Consider the following 8,043-nt stretch of genomic DNA (forward strand, 5'->3'; position numbering starts at 1 on the left):
AGGATACAATGATTGACCTAGCTGGGGTCCTGGTGGTGTTGTCTGGAGTGTGCTGAGGCTAGTGGGGTGTTTCTCTGTTTCCCCAAGGTTACACTAAAGCACTGCCAATCTGCCCACTACACGCTACCTGTTTGCCTGGGACAATGCTAAAGCATTTGGTGGTTCTTGGATCTGGAGTCTCCCATTCCACTGGCTATGCTAAGACCTGTTGGGGGTCCTGGTGTTGGTGTTGGCCTGCTCCACTTCACTGGGGCTCAGGATCTCCTACTGGTTTGCTGAGGTGGAGATTGCTGCTGGCTTGCTGGGATGCTTCCTGTCCTAGACTGTGTTCCCAATTTATTTGTGTGAGCTGGACCTTTGCTGCCAATCTTCCAAGTTTCTTGGGCTAAAAGATTGTTTCACCCCATCTTTTTCTTGGTTCTGCTCTTACAGGATTTGTTTTGGGGTACTATTTTATGGTTGTTTGCAGCTGAATATGGGAGAATTATGATGATTTACTGCTTACTCTGCCATCTTGACTTCCAGAAGCCTAGGTCTTCATATCAATCTTTTAAGAGAGGTCCAGAAATCCAAATCCCACTTATGGTCAAATTGGCAATAGTGATAAAAACATATCACCCACTCACTAAGATCTTCAGTTTTGCTTTTGTCTTGTTTTGTTTTTTATTAAAGTTAAGAGCTTATAGTCTTTAGCAATGCTTGCTTAATTGCTTAATGAAGTATTATTTGTTCCCATATAAATCACCAGGAGTAGTCATCACTTTGAAAATTCTAAGGAGTCTTTACTTCATGACCTAGGTACATCAAGATCTCTCTATTATTTATGTCAGGTCAATAAATAGTTTCATTGGTACTCCCTAAGGAAAAAATCACCAGTCACCCCAGTTCATTTCTTCTTCTGACCATTACAGTATACTTGGTGGCATCTGTCAAGACACATCATAATGTTCTGAAGCAGTCAACCCCCAAACAAACCCTGCTTCTTGTTGAATGTTGCCATGTTTCCCACTCTATGTAAAAGCCTCCACTTAAGGATATACCTACATATACACATACATATATACATACATACATACATACACATATACATATGTTACATTGAGACATATATATTATGCACACACATATACTCATATAAAACTATGTTTGGGTGTATGTGTTTATATATAACATAGGGGTAAGTACTAAGCCTATGATTTCATTTCTATCACTATAGGGAAACTCCTGGGTGATCAAACTCATTCTAGAGCTGTAGTCTTGGACCTCCTCTGCAAAGTACAGATATGTATATGTATATGTATATATGTAAATCTATCTATATATATATATGTATAAAACTAAACACATATCATACACATATGATATACCTATACATCTGTGTATATTATAGATATTACACATATGTAATGATGACAATAATGAAATTTGGAATACAGTAGAAAAATCAATAGAAGCAAGAAGGCTTATGATAGAAGAAAAAGGTGTTAGCTAAAATTCATAGTAACTAGAAATGCAGATATAAAAAAAATACTGAATTTTGCAAACTATTGAAAATCATGAAGATGCAGTGATTGACCTGGAGTATTAATCATGGATTAGTAACTTCAAGATTATTGATGACCAAGAGAACCTTAAAAATGGAAGAATCTGGGCTCCATGTTTCATCAAATTGTTAAACAAAACTTTTGTTAATTGGCAAGAAAATATTTTAAAAAATATAATTATAAATAACCCAGAGCTGCTCCTCCCCAAAGAAAAATCCAAAAATCAGCTCACTTAGAAATATAATTAAATTCCAAAGGTACAAGACAAGCAAAATTATTTCTAGCTGCCACAAGAAGCGAAGAAATACCACTTACCAGGGAACAACAATCAATATTATACTGTATTTTTAGATAGAAGAGTAAAGAAATTTGAATACATCTATATGATTAACATGATTCTGGTATTATTTACTCAGTCAACTCAGCATGCTGTATGTAGACCAGAGACAGATATATTTAAAAGTTGAGGAGGAAAACCTAACTTTCAGGTGAGGAGATAAGAGAATAGTTTATAGAAGAGGTAATTGAGCATTGAAGGAGTAGGGGAAAAAATGCTATAAATGGAGATAGGTAGGGACTGCCTTCCTAGCGTGGAACAAATTTGGAGAGAGAAGAAAGAGTAGGGTAAATAGAGTTGAAGATAAATACATATAAGGGAATAGAGTGAAATGAGTTAGAAAAGGTAAGCTTAAGCTGCTTTGCAAGGGGTCTCAAATGTTAGTCTAAGAAACTTGCGTTTTACCCTGACAGGCACTATGGAGCTCTTGAAAAGTTTTTGAACAAATGACCTACATGGTCAGAGCTATGACTTAAAAGGATAATTTTGGCAGGTATGAAGAATAGACTTGAAAGCCAAACTAAAGGCAAAAAAAGGTGGGAGGCAGGGAAATGAATTAGGAATATAGTACAATAGTCCACGTAGATCACTGCTAAATGCATGAACTAGAGAGGGTGGCAGTGCAACTGCAAAAGAGAGAAGTGATTCAATTTACTTTATTTTTATATTTTTAATTAATATCTTTTTAAAAACTTGTCTTTTATTACAATATTTCCTTTTTTTGTTTAATAGTATTTTATTTTTCCCAATTGTATGTCATGACAATTTTTAGCATTCATTTTTATTAATTTATTTTGCTTTATCAACAATCACTTCCATAAGCTTTTGAGTTTTAAATTTTTCTCCCCCTCTCTTCCCACCACCCTCCCCAAGATGGTGTGCAATCTGATATGTCATACATATACATTCCTATTAAACATATTTTCACATTAGTGATGTTGTAAGTAAGAAGATACAGATTAGAAGGGGAAAAAACACAAAAAAGATCAAAGTAAGTGAAAAATGTATGCTTCTATTTGCATTCAGAGTCCATCAGTTCTTTATCTGGATGTGGATAGCATTTTCCTTTGTGAGTACTTTGTACTTGTCTTGCATCATTATGTTGCTGAGAAAAGCTGAGTCATTCATAGCCGATGATCACACAATGTTGCTGATACTGCATACAATGTTTTCCTGGTTCTGTTCATTTCACTTTGCATCAGTTAGTACAAGTCTTTCCAGGTTTTTTTTTCTGCAATCATTTCTTATTACACAGTAGAATTGCATTGCATTCATATACCACAGCTTGTTCAGCCATTCTCCAATTGATGGGCATCCCCTCAATTTCCAATATTTTGTCACCATAAAAAGGGCTGCTATATTCTTGCAGAAGTGAGTCCTTTTCCCTTTTAGTCATCTCTGGGATATAGACCTAGTAGTGGTATTACTGGATCAAAGAGTATGCACAGTTTGGTGGCCCTTTGGGTATACCTCCAAATTGCTCTCCACAATGGATGGATCAATTCACAATTCCATCAACAATTCTTTAGTGTCCTAAATTTCCCACATCCATTCCAACGTTTATCATTTTCTTTTTTTTTTTCATTTTAGGCAATCTATAGGTGCGAGGTGGTAGCTCAGAGTTGTTTTAATTTGCATGTCTCCAATCAAAAGTTATTTAGAGCACTTCATATTCCTATAGATAGCTTTGATTTCTTCACCTGAAAACTTCCTGTTCATATCATTCAACAATTTATCAATTGGAGAATGCCATATATTCTTATAAAATTGATTCAGTTCTCTATAAATTTGAGAAATGCAGCTTTTATCAGAAATACTTGCTGTAAAAATTGTTTCCCAGCTTCCTGTACTCCTAATCTTGATTGCATTAGTTTAGTTTGTGCAAACCCTTTTTAATTTAATATAATCCAAAATATCCATTTTACATTTTGTAATGCTCTCCCTCTTCTGTTTGGTCATTAATTTTTCTCTTCTCCATGGATCTGACAGGTAGATTATTCCTTGCCTTTCTAATTTACTGATGGTATCACCCTTTATGTCTAAATCATGTACCCATTTTGATCTTATCTTGATATATGGTGTACGATGCTGGTCTATACCTAGTTTGTGCTCTATTGTTTTCTAGTTTTCCTAGCAGTTCTTGTCACAGGGTGAGTTCTTAACCCAAAGGTTGGGGTCATTAGGTTTATCAATCATTAGGTTACTATGGCAATTTATGACTGTATCTTATGTATACCTAATCTATTCCACAGATATACCACTCCATTTCTTAGAAGTATCAGATAGTTTTGATGATTACATCTTTATGATATAGTTTGACATCTCGTATTGCTTAGGTCACCTTATTTTGTATTTTTTTCACTAATTCTCTTGATATTCTTGATTTTTGTTCTTCCAGATGCATTTTATTGTTATTTTTTCAATCTCTGTAGAACAATTTTTGGTAGTTTGGGTTATATGGCACTGAATAAGTAAATTAACTTATGCAGAATTGTGATTTTATTATATTGGTTTGACCTACCCATAAACAACATTTTTATATCTGCCTTTATTTATGTGAAAAATATTTTGTAATTGTGTTCATATAATTCCTGAGTTTGTCTTGGCAGGTAGACATCCAAGTATTTTGTATCATTTACAGTTATTTTAAATGGAATTTCTTTTTCTATCTCTTGCTGATGGGCTTTGTTGGTCTTATAAAGAAATGCTGATGATTTGTGTGGATTTATCTTATATCCTGCAACTTTGATGAAGTTGTTGATTATTTCAAGAAGTTTTTTAGTTGATGCTTAAGGGTTCTCTAAGTATACCATCATATCCTCTGAAAAGAGTGTTAGTTTTGTTTTCTCATTGCTGATTCTAATTTCTTCTATTTATTTTCCTTTTATTACTGCAGCTAACATTTCTAGTACTATATTGAATAGTAATGGTGATAGTGGGCATCTTTGCTTCACCCCTGATTTTATTGGGAAGTCTTCTAGCTTATCCACATTGCAGATAATGCTTCCTGATGTTTTTAGATAGATACTGCTTATCATTTTAAGAAATATTCCCTTTATTCTGAATCTCTCTATTGTTTTTAACAGGAATGGGTGCTATATTTTGTCAAAAGCCTTTTTAGTGTCTATTGAGATAATGATATGATTTATGTTGGTTTTGTCATTGATGTGATCAATTATTTTGATAGTTTTCCTAATATTGAATCAATCCTCCATTCCTGATATAAATCTCAGCTCATCATAGTGTATAATCCTTGAAATATATTACTGTAATTGCCTTGCTAATACTTTAGTTAAAATTTTTGCATCAATATACATTAGGGAAATTGATTTAACAATTTCTTTCTTTGTTTTAGTTCCTCCTGGTTTAGGGATCAACACCATGTTTGTGTCATACAATTAGTTGAGTAGTACTCCTTCTTTGCTTATTTTTCCAAATAGTTTATGTAGTATTGGAATTAATTATTCTTTAAATGTTTTGTAGAATTCATTTGCGAACCCATCTGCCCCTGTGGATTTTTTCTTATGGAGTTCATTAATGGTTTGTTCAATTTCTTTTTCTAAGATAAGATTATTTAGGCATTCTATTTCCTGATCTGTTAATCTAGGTAATCTATATTTTAATAAATATTCATTGATTTTGCTTAGATTGTCAGATTTATTGGCATATAATTTAGCAAAATAATTCCTGATGATTGTTTTAATTTCTTATTTGTTGGTGGTGATTTCACTCTTCTCTTTTTTGATACTGTATATTTGGTTTTTATTCTTTCTTTTTAAAAATCAAATTAATCAATGGCTTATCTATCTTATTGTTTCCCACCCCAGCCCTAGAAAACCAGCTCGTAGTTTTATTTATTAGCTCAATAGCTTTGTTTTTTTTTTACTTTCTGTTTTATTAATCTCACATTTGATTTTCAGATTTCTAATTTGTTCCTCATTTTTAATATTAAAAACAAATTCATTTTTTCATGGAAACAATTTTACTGCCAAAGTGAGTTAATGATATCAAATGAGTACTGTCATTTTCATTAAGAAAATTCTACCAGGAGAACGTTGTACGCAGTAACAGCCATGTTGTGTAATGACTAACTTTGATAGACTTAGCCTTTCTCAGCAATGGCAGGATCTCAGACATCTCCAAAAGTCTCATGATGAAAAATACTATCCACATGCAAAGAAAGAACTATGGAGTTTGAATGCAGATTGAAGCATACTCTTTGCTATTCTTTTTTCTTGTTTTGTTTTATTTCCTCTTTCTTGTGGTTCCTCCTATTGGTTCTAATTCTTCCTTACAACATGACTAATGTGAAAATATGTTTAATAGGAATGCATATGTATAGCCTATATCAGATTATGCACCATCTTGAGGAGGAAGGGGGAGAGGATGGGAGAGAAAAATTTAAAACTCAAAAGCTTATAGAAGTGATTGTTGATAAATCAAAATAAATTAATAAAAAAGTTTAAAAAGAAAATAAGAAAGAAAATTCTATTTCTTGGAAGAGTTGTCTGCAGGTGATCTCACAGTAAGTTATCAGCACCTTTTCTGGAAACAAATTATCAAGCCAGAAGTCATGGGTTTCCTCTTTCTAGTTGCATTCTTGGAGAACCTGGGTCATGCGGAGTTTGCCCAAGTTCTGTGTAGTGAATTCTTTGATGTTTCGAGAGTAAGTGCTAATTTGGCCTGAGATAAGGAATGAATCCATCTTAGCAGGTGGTTGAGGAGATCTGAAGAGCTTAGGCATGTCCTCTTCAGGGAGAGGAGGCTGTCTGCTGCTCTGGCACCATAGATTCTCCTGCTGATGGCATTGCTGATACTGATGTTGCTGTTATTGCTGATTACTGGTTTTTCTCATCTAGGTGCTGTATTTAACAGTATCCTGACTCATTTCATCCAGTCTGTCCATCAACAATTGCAGACTTTTCCCCAGATGATTACTGCTGGATAGACTGAGCAATTCATGTTTATCTGCCATGGCTGATTTCTTTTCTAGTTCCCACATTAATACATTGATCAGATGTGAATTTTTAATTATAATTGGCACTTCAAACATGTGTTCAAAGGTGATGTTTGCCTTTTTCAGTACTTCAGGAGAAAAATCTTCCTCTTTACAAATTTCCATCAGCTTAGGAGTCAACCTATATGTCTTCAATGATAGAGATCCTTAAGCAGTTTTTATGGGATCATAAATGAGAACTACAGACTCTTCAAATGCATGTAGATAACTGAATTTGGAATCCAGGAGAGCACGGGTGACAAAAGAGCCATAGTATGTTGACTGGTACCAACCAACATGAAGATGATTGATATTTACATGATAAAGACTGAGCATCATTTCCATCTGATATTGGATTTCATCAAAATCAGCATCATCCTCTGAGCATTTGGGAAAGAGAAAACAATTGGTGATTTCAAGTCTGTCTTCCACCACCAGACCCAAAAGTACTCCCTGGACAATTTCATTCACCTGTCCTTCTTCTTGGTAATGTATAATTATTTTCAAAACAACCAATCCATCACTCTGCATTTGCTTCACAGATGAATTTCCCATGCTACTTTCACCTTTTCCTTTGTGGGAGGCTGTGCCTGTTGCAGAAGTTAAACTAGTGGAGCCAGAGCTGGTACCTTCATTACAGGATCCCATCTTAGTGGAAGGAGTGAAGGAAAGAGCTCAATTAGGGATTTTAAATTTGTTCTTTTTCTATTGTTTTTTTTTTAATTTTTAGTTTCATGCCCAATTCATGTATCTGTTATTTCTCTATGCTGTTGATGTAAGAATTTAGAAAAATATAATTTCCCCTAAGTACTGCTTTGGTTGCATCTCACAAATTTTGTTATGTTGTCTCATTATTGTCATTCTCTTTAATAACATTATTGATTGTTTCTAAGAATTGTTCTTTGACTCATTTATTCCTTAGGGTTAGGTTATTTAGTTTCCAATTAATTTTAATCTATCTTTCTACCGCCCCTTGTTGAACATAATTTTTATTGCATTTTGATCCAAAAAATCCAAATCCAAAAAAAATTGGCACTTCTGCCATTGTACATTTGATTTTGAGGTTTTTATGTTGTAATACATGGTTATTTTATGTGTAGGTTCCATCTACCACTGAAAAAAAGGTGTATTCCTTTCTGTTTTCATTCAGTTTTCTTCAAAGGTGT

The 8,043-nt window shown here is 33.9% G+C and overlaps 1 pseudogene; it reads right to left on the minus strand.

The window, feature by feature from the left end:
* Positions 1–6,469: 6,469 nt before the first annotated feature.
* Positions 6,470–7,525, minus strand: LOC110221398 (eukaryotic translation initiation factor 3 subunit H pseudogene; annotated as a pseudogene).
* Between the last annotated feature and the right edge of the window lie 518 nt (positions 7,526–8,043).

Source organism: Phascolarctos cinereus, unplaced genomic scaffold (genome assembly GCF_003287225.1).
Source record: "Phascolarctos cinereus isolate Bilbo 61053 unplaced genomic scaffold, phaCin_HiC Scaffold_4;HRSCAF=312, whole genome shotgun sequence".
Lineage (NCBI taxonomy): Eukaryota > Metazoa > Chordata > Mammalia > Diprotodontia > Phascolarctidae > Phascolarctos > Phascolarctos cinereus.